General features: G+C 35.3%; 1 protein-coding gene across 5 annotated transcripts in view; it reads right to left on the reverse strand.

Annotated features, from left to right (window-relative positions):
* The window catches only part of sfmbt2 (Scm like with four mbt domains 2), a 93,749-nt gene extending 76,054 nt beyond the window's left edge, over positions 1-17,695 (reverse strand). For 2 of the 5 annotated variants that reach the window (XM_059326401.1, XM_059326397.1), the window contains exon 1: positions 17,301-17,695. The gene's annotated coding sequence lies outside the window, so the exon portion shown is untranslated. Of the gene's footprint in view, positions 1-1,855; positions 2,430-14,088; positions 14,578-17,300 lie in introns of those variants that run through there. The other 3 variants (XM_059326400.1, XM_059326398.1, XM_059326399.1) reach the window with 3 other exon arrangements.
* Positions 17,696-18,092: the final 397 nt, after the last annotated feature.

An 18,092-nucleotide genomic window follows, 5' to 3' on the forward strand; every position in this document is an offset into this window, starting at 1 on the left:
TATTTTTTTGTAGCCATTTCAGATCGTTTGTATATTTTTGGTCAATTTTATCAAGTTTCCAGTTATGAAGCTTCTCTCTGTAGTTGTTTTGCATCTATATTTAGTCATTTTGTGTGTGTTTTTGGTCATTTTGTGGTTGTTTTTTCAACTTTTTAATAATTTTGGGACTCCTTGTAGTTGTTTTATATCTTTTTGTTATCAATTTTCTTCAATTTATAGTAATTTTACATTTCTTTGTGGTGGTTTCACTTCTTTTTAGTCATTTTTTGTGTCTATCTGTGGTCATTTGTAGTTGTTTTGTGGGCTTTAAGTTTCTCTTTGTGATTGTTTTGTGTGTTTTAAATGCCATATCATTATTCCAAAAAACAAGACATGTTTTTGCTTGTCTTTGTGGTATTTTGTCGTCATTATATATCTATTTTTACTTGTTTTACATCCATTTGGGTTTTTTTCTCTTTGACTTATAAAGCCAAAAATGTATTGGTTTCACGTTAACATAACCGCCTGTTAGTATGAAATTTTAATTATCATTAAATCCAGGTTTGATTACCACGCTCAAACTCACTGTAAATACTGTCCACAATCAACTTAACTTTATTTTAATATCACTGATAATACTATATTTATCCTTATCTTCATATAAGACACAATTTCATGGATTCTGGATATTGTAAAATCATAAATGTGTCTTTTCCTGGCTTTAAAGGCTGCATTACAGTTTTTTTTTTAATGTATCCAGACTATTCAAGATGTTCTATTATTTGCCTTTACCCACTTAGTCATTATATACACATTACTGATGATTATTTATCAAAAAATGTAAATATTTTATGAAATCACCACCAACTCTATCAAGGTCTGAAAACAGCCCTGCTCTATAGCTGCATAATAAACTCAATGTTCTCCTTGTGCAGCATCATTAAAGTTTCATATAAAAGCTGAACACAAATGAAAGCAAAACATAGAAACGGTTTGTCTTGGGGGTTATGTCATAATCCTGCAACTTATGTAAGAAAATATCTATTTCAGCAGCAGGTTTCAAGTGTTAAAGACAGAAAAAAAACAGCACATGCATCATCACAAACACACTGAACAACAGACAAATATTATAATAAAATGGCTTATTTTCAGTCATTTTTCATGCAGAAATGACAAAAAAATGTTGTTTTCAGTCACTCAAATATGAAGATTTCCTGCTTTTCTCTGTTTTATATCATGTAAACTCAATTTCTTTTGAGTTTCAGGCTGACAAAACAACAAGACAAGTCTTTTTGCATAATCTGTCATTATTTTACATCTATTTTTGTATGTATAATCACAATCAGACTTAAAAACTGACAAATATTATAATAAAATGGCTTATTTTTAGTAATTTTTCATGCAAAGATAAAGGAAAATGCTGTTTTCAGTCCGTCAAATATGAAGATTTCCAGCTTTTCCCTGTTTTATACATGGTTTTATATCATATAAACTGAATTTCTTTTGAGTTTCAGACTGACAAAACAACAACAAGACATGTCTTTTTGCATAATCTGTCGTCATTTTACATCTATTTTTTGTACGTATAATCACAAACAGACTTTAAAAAACAGACAAATATCATAATAAACTGGCTTATTTTCAGTAATTTTTCATGCAAAAATAAAGGAAAATGCTTTTTCTATGTTTTATATCATAAAAACTCAATTTTTTTTGAGTTTCAGGCTGACAAAACAACAAGACAAGTCTCTATAATCTGTCATCATTTTACATCTATTTTTTGCATGTATAATCACAAACAGACTTTAAAAAAACAGACAAATATCATAATAAACTGGCTTATTTTCGGCATAATCTGCTTTGTGAAAGTAATCACCTCCACAACAAGAGCTCCTGCTCGTCACTTGCCTGCTGGTTGTCCTACAGCAGGTCATGCGGTAACATCACAGTGACTCACTCGCCGACTTCCACCCACTTTCATCAACCTGGCAATTAACAAAGACGCAGCGGTCCCTCAATCACAGCAAAAACACAACAACTCCAGCATCAGGCTCTCAACTTTGAGCTCCAAACGGGCAGAAAATATCCTCATAGTGTGACGAGGCATGCTGAAGATGTTCCAGGAAAACAGGAAAATGAATAAAAAACACGATTTTAAGAGGTGAGAATCCAACAATCACCGTCCTCTGGTGGAAACAGAGTGAAGTCAAAAGAGTCAGAAGCATCCAGAAGAGCCTTGAAACATCCAGAAAACACAGCGAGAGAGAGAGAGAGAAGGCTGCTGGTGGAGTATTTAGAGAACTGAGAGGCTACAAAGGCAGTGACAGTCTCCACAACCAGCCGAGTGTGTGTGCTGCCACCCCCCCACCACACACACACACACACACACACACCACACACACACCCCTGACGTCCCACAGTGGCTCCAGCAAACATCCATTGCGTAAACAACAAGCTGAGCTAATTTGGCTCACATGACGCCGTCCGCTGCCCCCCCCCCCCCCCCCCTCCTCTCCCCCCTCACAGACTATCACTGTTTCTTGCCCAAGAGTCGACAATCTGCAGCAGCATCGACACATCGCTGTCGTCAGCACAGCCCAGCTCATTTAAACTCTCCAGCTCAGGCGCCAGCATCAAATAGTGCGAGGAGAAGTTCACAGCAGAGAGTTTTTCCCCTTTAACCCTTTGATGCACAACATGGTCTAAAGCAGGGGTGTCAAACTCAAATACACAATGGGCCAAAATTTTAAACTTCAATAAAATCGCGGGCCAACATTGAACAAATAAACCTTTTAATCAACCTGGTCTCACAGAAATCCGTGAAATAGCCACGGATTTCGCTTAACTCAAAATCCGTGGAATAGCCACGGAATCACTCAAATTTCCGTGAAACTGACACGGATTTCGCTACAATGCAAGTTAATGACAGTCATATTTTTCTGGCGAGATCTTCACCACAAACTGATTATGTACATTCACTGAGTGAATATTTAGAAAATAAAACATATATTTCTCGCTAGAAATGTGATCAAAATCCATTTTTATGCAGAAACAAAGTCAAAATATTAATTTTTTCACTAAAAATGAGAGAACTGTCCGCCATGTTTTTTGTTCTGACAGCCGGGACCTTGAAAGTCACGTGACTTGGAACAAACCAATAGGAAAACTTATTAACTGTCTTTAACTTGCATTGTAGCGAAATCCGTGTCAGTTTCACGGAAATTTGAGTTATTCCGTGGCTATTCCACGGATTTTGAGTTAAGCGAAATCCGTGGCTATTTCACGGATTTCTGTGAGACCAGGTTCCTTTTAATATATCCCAAACATGTTTTGCTTTAACATTAAATATGGAACCAGCAACGCTTATAAACATACAATATATAACTAAATAGTGCAGACATGCAAAATCAAATTTCAAATAAAAAACACATCAATGTCATTAATTTATTAAATAAAAATGAAATAAAAATCGTACGCCTCTTTTCTATTTGCAACCTTCTGATTTAAATATCAAAATAAACTTTTTCAACAGGTTAATAAATTCTGCCTTTCTTTTCTCCATTTTTGGGAAGGGGTAGCTGGGAGACAGCTCTAGCTTGAGGTTGCTATGACGACTGTCACAGAGGAGCGTTTCTGGGTCCTGTCCTGATTGACGCGCCAAAACAACAGCAGGGCATTGTGGGATTTGTAGTATTAGCTGTAAATGCGCCGTATAATACCGGCGGGTCAGCTTTTATAGTACAATAATAAAATAATAATTTGGTATTGCCTCACAGGCCAAATAAAATTACACTGCGGGCCAAATTTGGCCCGCGGGCCAGAGTTTGACACCCCTGGTCTAAAGTGACCCGACTAAGTTTTTATATTCTATATCTTTGCAATAAATTCATTTCATCATTTAGTATTGCAGGTTTTGCTCAAATAACTTGTTTTTGATCATCATACATCCTAATTTTTAGTTTTCATTTCTTACTTTCTGAATAAAAACTCTTTTTTTATCAATACGCTTCTAATGCACAACGTCATTTTAGACCAGGGGTGGGCAATTCATTTTCCCAAGGGGCCACATGACCAATACCACGAAGGTTGCAGGGGCCGGACCAAAACTCTGAACTAAATTCTGCTCAATATTATTTAACCGCTTTATAAAATACAGTCAATTATCTGGTTTTGAGCTGCTACTGATAGGAATACATGTTATGATAAGACTGTTAACCCTTAATAGGGCACTCACTGAAATACTTGCAAATTCCAAATTTCAACCTTATAGAGAATATTGGAGGATATTACATACTGCCAGAATGTGTAAAAAAAACAAAAAAAACATACGAAAATAATATTTTGAGAAAAAAGTTTATGAGATTAAAGGGGCAAATCTAGGAGAAAAAAACATGCAGATTTTTGAGATTTAAAGTGGTGAATCTGGGGGAAAATTTGCAGCTTTTTTCTCTAAATATTACCTGAAGTTACCAAATATAGTTCTTTGCCTGATAAAGGGTTAAAATTTCCCTCAAGCTGCTGTTTTTCCCCACACTGTCTGGCAGTATCACACTGATCAGTTCTGCACAAACGTTCCAGTAACAGTGACGTTAAAAACCCCGAGGTGACATGTTTTTATCGTTACATCAAGCAGAAATTCATGTTATAGCAATCAGAGAGTAGAAGTTAATTATCAAGCAAAAATGGCAAAACATGACCTGCTTTCTTTCTGCTTTTTATCCTTATAAAATGTCAACATTTCCCTAAACGGCCGAATGTTGACTTGTACTTTAAAAGCACTTTGAGTGGTTTCTACGACTTGTACAACAATCAATCAAATGTATCAAATAATCGTTATTTAGAAAAATAATCTGCAACTATTTTCATAACTGGAAGCCATTTTTTTATGCAGAATTGACAGAAAATGCAGTTTTGAAGTTCAAAGAAATTCAAGTTATTATCAAGCAAAAGTGGCAAAACTTTAACTTTTTTCTTTCTGTTTCATATCCGTATAAAATTATTTTTAAGAGCTGCAACGATTTGTCGAAAAATGATTTACTTTATTAATTATTTTCATGTCTCTATGACAGATACATTATACATAGAGAACTGCACAACAGTTATCCAATGTATCAAATAATTGATAATCAGACAAATGATCGCCAACTATTTTCATAACTGGAACTAATTTTTCATAAAAAAGCTGAAGAAAAATGAAAGTGAAAAATAGAAACAGTTTGTCTTGTGGTTATGTCACAATCCAACAACTTATGTAAGAAAATATCTATTTCAACAGCAGGTTTCAAGTGTTGGAGACAAAAAAACAGCACATGTATAACCACTAACAGACTCAACAACAGACAAATATTATAATAAACTGGCTCATTTTCAGTCATTTTTCATGCAGAAATGACAGAAAATGCTGTTTTCAGTCCCTCAAATATGCAGATTTCCTGCTTTTCTCTGTTTTATATCATATAAACTGAATTTTATTTGAGTTTCAGACTGTCAAAACAACAACAAGACAAGTCTTTTTCATAATTAGTCGTCATTTTACATCTATTTTTACTTGTTTTGCATGCTTTTTTTCTTCTATTTCATCATTTTGGGTCTCCTTGTAGTTGTTTTATATCTTGTCATAAATTTTCTTCAGTTTATAGTAATTTTATATTTCTTTGTGGTGGTTTCGCTTCTCTTTAGTCATTTTTTGTGTGTATTTGTGGTTATTCGTAGTTGTTTTGAGGGCATTAAGTATCTCTTTGTGATAGCTTTGTGTGTTTTAAATGTCAGATTATTATTCTATACAATGATCTACACATTAATCAGTAATGAAAGTCATCATAAGATGCAGCTCTGCACATAATGCAATCACTCTGAGGACATTACTTTGGGCTCCAGGAACATTTTTCACTGTTTTCTGACATTTTATACATCAAACGATTTAATCTATTTAAATTTAGATTAAATTAAATTAAAGTATGTTAGAAGCCTTGTGCCGTACATTTAGTGCAGCCCTTTCATACATGGACATTTATGAATTTTTCTGCTGTTTTGGCTCTTTACTCCAGTGCTTACACTTTAAAATGAAACAGATCCTGAACGATTTATCAACCAATATCTGACTTTCATAGATACATCAGCATCTCCTGGTATATCTTCTCCTATATGTGCCAATAACAAAAAAAAAGCTTTTATTTACAGAACATAATGCAGAAAGTGATGCTTGGGGTGATTCGATAATTTTTTATTTATTTTTTTTTTTAATTGTAATGGTCAGCAGTTGACTGATACTAAACATACAGCACTATTTAGCTATTTATTTTATTTTATTTTATTTTAATATTTTAATTGATCTGCAATTGTCTGATACTAAGCATACAGTAGTTATTTATTTGTATTTTATTTATTTATTTAAATGGTCAGCAATTCATTGATACTAAACATACAGTACTTTTTGACTATTTAATTTATTTTATTATTTAATTGATCAGAAATGGACTGATGCTAAAACCAGTACTATTTAGCTATTTATTTTTATTTTCTATTTATTTTATTATTAATATGATCAGCAGTTGACTGATACTATAGATACAGTACTGATGTTTATTTAACTATTTATTTTTATTTTATTGTATTATTTAAATAGTTGGCAATTGACTGATACTAAACATACTATTTAGCAATTTTTTTATTTTATTTTTTTATTTTATTGAAATGATCAGCAGTAGACTGATACCCAACATACAGTACTATTAAGTTATTTATTTAAATTTATTTTTTATTTCTCAGTTGTTAGCTCTAGAATTGGTTGACAGTATAATACATTGTATGTATAATGTATAATAATGTTAAATACTGTCAGGAAGCAGCCGTCTGAGGAACTTTGCAGAGTTAAATCAGTAAAAAATCCACACAAATAAGGTCGATTTTCATTCAAGCTCAAAAATTCATCTGTGAACTTTCACCTCCTAAATCAGTATCGATCTCAGACGTCCCATATAGGTCGGGCTCTAGAAACAAAAACTTTGTGGTTAAAGTTCTGACTTTAAGCTTTAATTAGAGGTTTTTACAGCCCGTCATTGTCCTCCTGCTCTGTCCACAAACTGGAGACAATATTTATAAAAGAAAAAAAGGACACAGCTTGTCCCTCACTGATTACTCAATACAGATGTGAAAACGCTCCAAAAACCTTCAAACTGAAAGTAGTTTCATTTCTAACCCAGCGTGCTGGACGGAGGTCAGAGCCAAAAAAACAGGAAATGTGTCATAGTCCAAATACTTTTGGACTGCATTGCTCATTTCCCTAAAATTCACCCTGACATATTTATTATCGCAGCAAACTTTTGGATGTCCTCTGGAATTTAAAAGGTCACATATTTCTCTCTTCTTATCGACTTAATGCAGTTAAAGAATGTTCTCACACAGCCAGCTACACATTCATGCTTCTCCCATTATGGATTCTATGTGTTTGAGCTAAACTTTACTGCTAAATCCTCCATCCTCTTCCAGAAAAAGTGACATATTATCAGAGATTGACAGTAAAAAAAACTACACTGACCGAGTACTTTACTTGTGTGTTAAGGTTTTTGGAAACTTATGGCTTTTATCCAATAAAACAAAGATCTTTTTTGTATCTTCCAAATAAACTTAAATGAGATTATTAAATAAGCTAAAATAAAGGTTTTGAATGCTGAAATATAATCTTTTAATATGCCCCTCTGATTAAAGACTTGGCCCCCACAGTAAAACTGATCAAGAACAAATAAGCTTGGTTCTTGTATTCATACTTTTTTTTTTTTTTTATGTTTTTTGTGTAATTTTATAATCAAATTGCTACATCTCAACATACAAACACATGGAGCTGACAGCAGAGCAGAGCGGCCGCGGTGGAGAAAACGAAGTGAAAATTAATCAAACATTATTAGAGTTGACGACAGCTTCGCTCATAACTGTGCAATAAAACGCAAGAAGCAAATACTTTAGATAATAAAACAGGTTTTACAAGCAAGCCAGTACCTTCAGCAGGTTGTTTCATTAGTTATTAGGTTCTGTAAATGCAACGTGGCAACAAGAAAACATTTTTAGCTGATGTTAAAAATAAAATCTACTTTTGAATACTTAGAGCAAGTACTTTAACTCAACTAACTAACTTGACTGATGACTTTCTCTTATTTTGGAGTAATTTTTGACCAGGAGTATTTATACTTTGACTGAAATGTGTATTAGTCTGGAACTTCTCTGTTCATTTTTAATTTCCAAGGGGTGCAAACTAAAGTTCCCCCAAACTTTTCCATCAGGATAAACATGGCGGCCAGGTCACAAACTCTCAAATTACAGCTAAAAAGCCACTAAAATGTGTTTCTGAAACTTTTTTATGTGAGAAATAAACAACACAGTAACAGCATTTTGATTCATATTGGATCAGCACTGCTTGGTGTTTCCATCAACACGTTTTCTGGAAAGATTTGCATGAGAAAAGCTTGATGGAAACACCAAAATTCAAAGGTTTTTCCGCCTGCTCAAGTTGGTTTTGTCTTTTTAGGAAAATAGTTAATGTGCTAAACAAGAGATAAAAACAATTTATCCGAATGACTTGAACATTTAACTCACATGACTGATCAGCTGTTTAAAGAAGAAAAGAAGAAGTAAAAAAAGCTGTTTTAGCTTTTCTCTATTTTCTCTTGTGGTTGGCCAAAGTTGTCAGATTATCAGCCTCTGTTTTGTTTTTGTTTTCTCTCTTCTTCTTCTCCTGTTTACTGACAGATGAGCCTACAGCGACACATCACACCGCCATCTACTGACCAAAGTACGTTAATGCAGCTTTGTTTATTCGCTCTAAACCAGTTGATGGAAACTTCCCTAATTCACATTTTAAATACTCTAAATATAAATTAAACCGGACTTATATGTGATAAAAGGTTGTGATTAGCCTGGTGTGCGCCACCTCTGGTGTTAATTAGTTTAAATAGGAGAGTAATGGGCTTATCTGCCAGAGCAAATAAAACACGACTGGTTTTCAGGCCAACGAAACCAAGCAAGAAGTCGAAACCAGAACTAAATTATTAAAGACTGTTACGTAGCATCCGACGTTACTGGTTCTTTTTATATAAAATCCTAGAGTCAGAACACTGCTTCTTATAATATACAAAAAGAAAATTACAATAGCTGTCCTTTTGTTGATTAAATTGCGTTTTCATAGGTATTTCTATCTGCTTTGTAGCAGTTTTGCAATTTTATTCTAAAGTTTCTATATCAGTCAGTTAATTCTGAAGGTTAATAATGCATCGTTCTGACAATACAACAATGCATTTTTATTGAAAAGAAAATGAGAACATACTCAAGTCTTAAACTCAAGTAAAAATTAAACTGAATAGCTTTGCCTTATTGGAGTAAATTCAATTTACTGGGTAATTGAGTAATATGTAACAAATTATAGCTAGAAAATAGCATTAAAGTCAAGTTAAAGTCAGCTTGTATCCTCTTTTTTTCCCTGTGAGAGCACGTTGAGTTTTTTCTTCACTGGTTTAACTGGTTTTAAAACCCTCAGGAGCAGAAAACCATCCGCAGGCTTTTGTTCAGAAGGTCCCTGTCAGTGTCAACTATTGGACTCGGTCTTTATCTGCCCCGACGACACAATCCGACTTTTTTGGAGCGGCGTTTGTACTTGATGAAGCTTAACCGGCTGGCCTGCAGCGCCCTGAAGGGGAAGCGGTCCAGATTGGGCACTGGGGGATTAAACTGGTCTGGGGGAGTTAATCTGTAGACATGTGTGCCCCTGTGGTCTCAGATTGAGAGGAGGGTGGGTTGTTTTATTGATTAGCCCCTGATGGGTCGCTGGGCATCCACATGTTGTCCTGCTGCCTTTCCCTAAACCCGTCCATGCCAAAGATTTAATGGGGGATTTAGGAGATTAACTACCACTGCATGGGCTTGGGTTTTATTGCATTACTCCCTATTAGGTTCTCCTCTTTTAGACCCATCCAAGAGTTGTTTCCTCTTGGCAACAGGAGGCCTTGATATAACAATTTGCCCTCTGTTTTCCCTCCCCTCTTGATTCCTACAGTTTTTTAATGTTTACACAATGCGGCCTGTGTGCTTCATGCCCAATTACGACAGCCTGTGATGCTCGCTGAGATCAGCTAACTATAAAATGATGAAGTGCAAACAGCAACTGCCCCTGGATGACCAGAAAAAAAACAAGAGAGGAAAACAGAGCAGCAGCCAGAGGAGGGAGGGGGAGGAGGGGGGAGGGGGGGGGAGTCCCCCAGCCCCGAGATTTCTTATTTCAACATCAGTGACTGGAAACGACTTCAACAACACACACACACACACACACACACACACACACACACACACACACACACACACACACACTGCACAGCTTTGAGAGTTTTTGTCTTTTAAAAACAGGAGCGGTCAAATGTGATATTTGCCTAAATCCTCCCCTTATTCAAATACAGCAGAGAGTTTGTTCAACAACACAAGGAAGGAAGGAAGGAAGGAAACAATGGAAGGAAAGGAGGAAAGAACGAAGGACGGGAAAAGGAGAGAGGACAGAGGGAAAGAAAGAAAGAAAGAAAGAAAGAAAGAAAGAAGAAAATAAGTCTGGAAAGAAGGACAGAAGAAAAGAAATAAGGATAGAAATAAGAGAGGAAAAGGAGGATGGACAGAAGTACAGTGGGTTAGGACAGATGGTGTGAAATTAATAAGGAAAGGAACAAGGGAAGGGTGAAAAGATGAACAGAGGGAAGGAAAGGGCAGGGTGAAAGACAGAAGGAAAAAGGAAGTATTAAAGGATAGATGGAGTGAAGGAAAGAAGGACAGAGGGAAGGACAGAAGGAAAAAGATGGAAAGAAGGACAGAGGAAAAGAAGGAAGGAAAGGACAGAGGGAAAGAAGTCTGGAAAGACGGACAGAAGAAAAGGAGGACAGAAGGTTAGGACGGATGGAGTGAAATAAAGAAGGAAGAGGGAAAGCAAAAAAGATGGACAGAGGGAATGAAAGAAATACAGAAGACTAGAAGGACAGAAGGAAGGAAAGAAGGACAGATGAAGCACAAGAAAAAAAGGACAGATGGAAAAAGAAAGGAAAGAAGGAAGTAATGAGGGAGAGATGGAGTGAAAGAAAAGATCAGAGAGAAAGAAGGACGGATGGAGGGAACGAAAGAAGTACAGAAGGGTGGAAGGAGAGAAGGGCAGATGGATTGAAGGCAAGAAAGAAGGAGGAAGTAAAGAAGGTTAGGACAGATGGTGTTAAATAAAGAAGGAAAGGAAAGAGGGAAGAGTGGAAAGATGGACAGAGTGAAAAAAGGAAAGAAGGACAGAGGGAATAAGGATGTAATGAGGACAAATTAAGTAGAGGAAAGAAGGACAGATTGAAGGAAAGGAAAGAAGGACAGAGAAAAAGAAGTATAGAAGAAAATAAGTCTGGAAAGAAGGACAGAGGGTTAGAACAGATGGAGTGAAATAAAGAAGGAAAGCAAGAAAGATGGACAGATGAAGCACAATAAAAACAAAGCGATGAAAGAAAGGACAGAAGGATATAAGGATGGAAATAAGGAAATAAAGAAGGACAGATGGAGTGAAAGAAAGAACAGAGGTAAAGGGATTGAAAGAAGGACAGAGGAAAAGACGGATGGAGTGAACGAAAAAAGTACAGAGGGAGAAACGGAAAAGAGAAGGCTAGAGGGACAGAAGGAAGGAAGGAGAGAAGGACAGATGGATTGAAGGCAAGAAAGAAGGAAGGAAAGGACAGAGGGAAAAAAGTCTGGAAAACCGACAGAAGAAAAGGAGGAAGGAAAGAAGGACAGAAGGTTAGGACGAATGGTGTGAAATGAAGAAGGAAAGGAAAGAGGGAAGGGTGGAAAGACGGACAGAGGGAAAAAAGGATGTAATGAGGACAAATGAAGTGGAGGAAAGAAGGACAGAAGGAGGGAAATAAGGAAAGAAAGAAGTACATAAGGACAGATGGAGTGAAAGAAAGAACAGAGGGAAAGGGACTGAAAGAAGGACGGATGGAGTGAACGCAAAAAGTACAGAGGGAGAAACGGAAAAAAGAAGGCTAGAGGGACAGAAGGAAAGAAGGACAGATGGAGAGCAAGAAAGAAGAACAGAAGGGAGGAAGGAAAGGACAGAGGAAGGAAAGAAGGAAGTCATCGTGACCTCATTATTTCCTGTGAAGTGACCCCTCTCTCTCTCTCTCTCTCTCTCTCTGTTCTCTCTCTCTCTCTCTCTGATTGTCTTTGTGTAGAAACATTCACATTTACATACAAAGCCTTCATCAAAACAAAAAAAACAGCTAAATGATGAGAAACATGGCTGCTGGTTGGTTCTTTAAGAACAGTCCAAACCATCAATAATGTATCAATACAACATATTGATCTCTCCCTGTGGAGAAAACACATCACACATGTTCCACCTTTCATTTTACCCTTTAAAAGTCATCTTTTTGGGGCTCCGTGGAGAGAGAAAAAATATCTTTGGAGCAACAAGAAGTCTGAAAGCATGATTTATTCATCCAGCGTCGGCTCCATAACGTGTTATTGTTTCTGCTCATTATAATGGTGACGAATTTAATCTGGAGGAGGAATCCTCGAATAATGCAAAGCTGTAAAACCCCGGATTTACACAAAAAACTGAAACAATTAAACAAGATACGCGCGGTTTTACCCAATTATCTTCTTAATCGTTGCATTATTTTATTTTTTAGAGAAAAACAATAAACTGGAGGGGGGAAATATGTCGCTTTCATCAACATTAATCTAAGATTACGCGCAAAAAATGTGGATTTAAATCACCACCGCTGTTTATTTCCGATGTTAATCTGACGCAGAAGCAGCACGCAGGCAGCAGAGTATTTTTTGGGGATAAAAGAAAGACAGATGGATGGAGTGAAATAAAGAAGGAAGAGGGAAAGCAAAAAAAGATGGACAGAGGGAAGGAATGAAGGAAAGAAGGACAGAGGGAATGAAAGAAACACAGAAGGCTAGAAGGACAGAAGGAAGGAAAGAAGGACACATGAAGCACAAGAAAAAAAGGACAGATGGAAAGAAGGAAGGAAAGAAGGAAGTAATGAGGGAGAGATGGAGTGAAAGAGAAGAACAGAGGAAAATAAGGAAAGAAAGAAGTCCAGAAGGGTGGAAGGAGAGAAGGAGAGAAGGACAGAAGGGAAAATATGTCGCTTTCATCCACATTAATCTAAGATTACGCGCAAAAACGTGGGTTTAAATCACCCCGCTGCTTATTTCCCATGTTAATGTGACGCAGAAGCAGCACGCAGCAGAGTATTTTTTGGATAAAAGTGAAAGAGGAAACGTGTAAGTGCACATGAGGAAGATGAGGCAGTGAGGGGTGTAGCCGAGCAGCAGGCTGGCTGCCACTCCGCTCATGTACTTTGCACACTCAAAACTGCAGCGGAAAAAAACTCCCACGGAATCGCCAAATGCACACTTTGAATTTAATTGATTAAACCTCGTGTGTGTCCATCAAAAGAAACAGAAGCGGGCGCGCTATCTGCCGTCGTTTTATTTTTTCCTCGTTCAAAGATTTTAAGGCGCAGTTTTCCCCCTCTTACTGAACACCATATAACCCGCCATGTTGAAAGTGGTTTGACATTTTGGCAGTGTCCGGTATTTTCCGATGGCTTTTTTTGCACGCACCTTAGGGTGACGAGAGAAAATCCCAAATGACTCATGTGTGCGCGCATTTTTAACGGTGATATATGACAACAACTTCCAGGAAAATCACAAAAAATACATCGCGTTTTTTTTTTTTTTTTAAAACAGCCATAATTTTAACTTGTTATTAAAATTATTTATGAGACAGTTAATAGCGTGACAGTGGAAATAAAAACGCAATAATAAATTAAATAAAAACGTGGAGACAGCGTCCTCGCAGCTGGTGAAAGCTGGTTTAATTACACTTTGAAACAAACTCGTGAACGAGCGACACATTTTCTCATTTTTTTTTCTACAGCTCGGGAGCACTTCGCTGCTCTTTTTCTTTTTTTCTCGAGAAAAAGAGGAGAGAAATAACTCTCCCACCGTCTTTTATTCCGTCGACATAAGGAGAATAACAAAACGCAGCAAGCACGGAAAAGCCTTCAGCCCCGCCGGAGCCGTCACCTGTCTTACCTGTCCAAGTTTTTTTGTCGCCTCTCCTTCTCCGAGACCCCCTCTGTTTTTTCTCTCTCTTCCTCTCCTCTCTCTCTCTCTCCTCTCTCTCTCCTCTCTCTCTCTCTCTCCCTCTCTTCTCCTCGTCCGTGTGAGCCTGCACACACACACACACAGCAACGCAGCGAGCGAGCGACGTCTTTCAGCTGCTGCCCCCGTTCCAATATGGCATCTCGCGTCTGCGCATGTGCGAAAAAAACATCTAGAGATATTTCCAAGCCAACTCCTTCTCAGAGCTTATGCAGCAGCGCAGCAGCGAGGACATATTATCTGCTCAGCGTGTCGTGAAAAACAAAAAACACAACGGAAAAAAACGTGTTTGCGTGTTACACAACAAATACACATTTCTATGCGACTTATAAAGATATCTGCTTCAATATATATCAGTTAATGGCTCAAATTGAACTAAATCTGTCATTTTTACAGGCAATTGTTTGATGAAATACCCACTTTTTTATTACATTTGCCAAATTAAATAAAAATGAGAACCCCTAGAGGCATGGTATGGTAATACTTTTATAATGTATCCTACTGTAATATATTATGATATTATCTGTTTCTAAAGATATCTGCTTTCAATATCAGTTAATGGCTCAAATTGAACTAAATATCATTGTTTTTGTTGTTTTTACAGGAAATTATTTGATACAGTACCCACTTTCTTATTACATATGATTAGATATACATATTTTAAATTCATGGTATGGTAATACTTTTTAATATTATAGCCTACTGTATTATGTTATGATAGTATCTACTTTAAATATATATATATATATATATATATATATATATATATATTTAAAGTAGATACTATCATACTATCAGTTAATCATCATTAGTTGCCCAAGTTACACTAAATATGTCATAATAATGATGAAAAATATACCCTACTGTATTTTATTATGATATTAGTATAATCTACTTCAATATATATAAATTAATGGCTCAAATTGAACTAAATCTGTCATTTTTACAGGCAAATATATTTGATGCAATACCCACTTTTTTTTAATTATATTTGTCAAATAAAATAAGAATGAGAACCCCTATAGCATTGTATGGTAATACTTTTATAATGTATCCTACTGTATTATATTATGATATTATCTGCTTCAATATATATCAGTTAATCATTGCACACCACTAAACTACTAGTATTTTATGCAATATTGCACCTTATACTGTATCTTCTACCTTATTTACTTATTCTCTACTTCAACATATATAATATAATATTCAATTAATCATTGTTGGTAGCCCAATTTACATTAAATCTGTCATTTTTACAGGTGATTGTTACAGGCAACTGTATTATATTATGATATAATCTACTTCTAAAGATATCTACTTCAATTGGTTGTCAATATACATAAGTTAAGAACCCCTATAGGCATGGTATGGTAATACTTTATAATGTATCCTACTGTATTATATTACGATATTATCTACTTCTAAAGATATCTGTTTCAATATCAGTTAATAGCTCAAATTGAACTAAATATCATCGTTTGTGTTGTTTTTTACAGGCAATTTCCTATTAAATATGATTAGATATACATATTTTTAATTAATGGTATGCTAATACTTTTATATTATAGCCTACTGTATTATGTTATGATAGTATCTACTTCAATATATATCAGTTAATCATCATTAGTTGCTCAAATTACACTAAATCTGTCATAATAATGATTTTAAAAAGTATACCCTACTCTATTTTATTATGATATTAGTATTAGCTACTTCAATATATATCAGTTAATCATCATTGGTAGCTCAATTTACATTAAATCTGTCAAATTTTAAGTGTTTATTTGCAGTTACTTGATACAACAACTACTTTTTCTTTAACTCTACTGTTTTATTATTAACAGGAATAACAATGAGAACCCCTATAGGCATTGTATGGTAATACTTTTATAATATAGCCTACTGTATTATATTATATTATCTACTTCAATATATATCAGTTAGTCATCATTAGTTGCTCAAATAACATTATACTCCACTCTAAAAATGTGTTATACTCTTATTTTATGCAATTGTTGTACTTTATATTGTATCCTCTACCATATCTACTTATTATCTACTTCAATATTTATCAATTAATCATCATTTGGAACTCAATTTACATTAAATCTGACATTTTTTAGTGTTTACTGGCAGTTATTTGATACAACAACTACTTTTTCTTAAACTCTACTGTTTTATTATTAATAAGAATAAAAATAAGAACCCCTTATGGTCATAAAAATAACAATAAAAGTTGTAATACTTAGTAATATAGCCTACTATATTATATAATATACATATTATACCATATATCCTACTGATATACTGCTGTACTAAGTTGTTCCACTGTACTATATTATATTATTTTATTATTGCCAGGCTATTATTACAGCTTATACTGTATCTTATACTAATATACTGCACTATATTATACTATTTTATCACATTATATTGTCTTAGTGCATCATATACAGCTTTATATTTCTATTTTTGCTTAATTATTAATACAAAAAACAGTAAATAGCATTACCTAATCACAGTATAAAGTACATTATTTTGCTTTTCACTGTTTACCTCAAAACTTTGGCTTTAATTGCTCTTGTTTATTCATATTTTTGACTTATTCCTCTCATTTCATTATCCTGATTACCACATTTTATGTAAATTCCTCCTATAATCCCTTATTTATCTCTTTTTTTACTGCTGCAACACTTGAATCCACCCCCAGAGGATCAATAAAGGCTTATCTTATCTCACTTTAAAGAAATATAACTATAGCTGACTCATTTTTCAGCTTCTTCTGTGCATGAATCAGCCTAAAAAGTCCAACATGTATAATCTCTTACAACCATTTGACCCTTGTTATTCTGCTCCATTTGGTTTTTCTTTTTCTTTAAGTTCTGGCAGCCACTTTTCTGCAAACAGCTCTTGAGAAACACCCAGAAACTGTTGTTGTTGTTGTAATGGAGGAGACGCCTTATCAAAGTCAACAGTATCCTCTAGTGGTAGGAGCGCACTGCACCACGTTTTAACAGTCACGCTTCTGGTTCAAAGGTTGCCACATATTTCCATAAACAGACATATTAACAGAGAGGTAAAAACCAGCCCAACAGAGAGAAATAACATGCAATAAATGGTAGAAGTTTACTGGCACTGACCTGAACCATCAGGCTGGAAATCCTTCTGCCTACAGAAAGTGAAACTCTCTATCGCCGCTATAACACGAGGTTAGTTGGGGGGTAATTTCTAAATGAGGCTTCAGTGAAATTAAAGCAGCATGTTCCTCTTTACGCGTGGAAGTTCACGCTTCACATTTGAGGAACAGTGACAAAATAAAAGCCAAAGGTCTGTGGAGCTTCCAGCGCATTGGTTGTTTTGTTACGCAGCATTTTTTTTTGCTGGAAATCCCCTAAAAATTCATAAAAATCCCCCGACTTTCACCCTTATATACCCGTCCAAATGCATGAAACTGACACTGGGTAAGTCATACATTCCTATTCGGAAAAAACAACGTGATGCATTTATAGTTTTTGTCTTTTTTCTCTCTATTTGGCTTGATTTTTACCCTGCAACATCCATATAAATGTATGAAAACGTGCAGAACAAGAGCACATGATTGAAATGGAAAGCCTGAAACAGCTTTTCAACATAAAATACATATTAGTTAACTAAAAGTAGTTGCAAGACATCAAATTAAAGAAGTTTCTGCAGGTGTTTCTGGTTAAATTGTGGTTTTTGGATCAACTTGTGATTTGGAAAATCCCCCAAATCTGCGTTGTTACGGGAATTTGAGACCAAAAAAAGACCCATAAATTTCCCGAAAATTATGCCTTTTCTTTTTAAAGCTTATACCATCTTTTGAGATTTTATTGTGAAATTTTCTCACCTCAAAAAGTCTTCAAATTACACATTCTTAAAAAGATATGGTTCTAGCTAATTGAGGGTTAATT

Source organism: Centropristis striata, chromosome 22 (genome assembly GCF_030273125.1).
Source record: "Centropristis striata isolate RG_2023a ecotype Rhode Island chromosome 22, C.striata_1.0, whole genome shotgun sequence".
NCBI lineage: Eukaryota > Metazoa > Chordata > Actinopteri > Perciformes > Serranidae > Centropristis > Centropristis striata.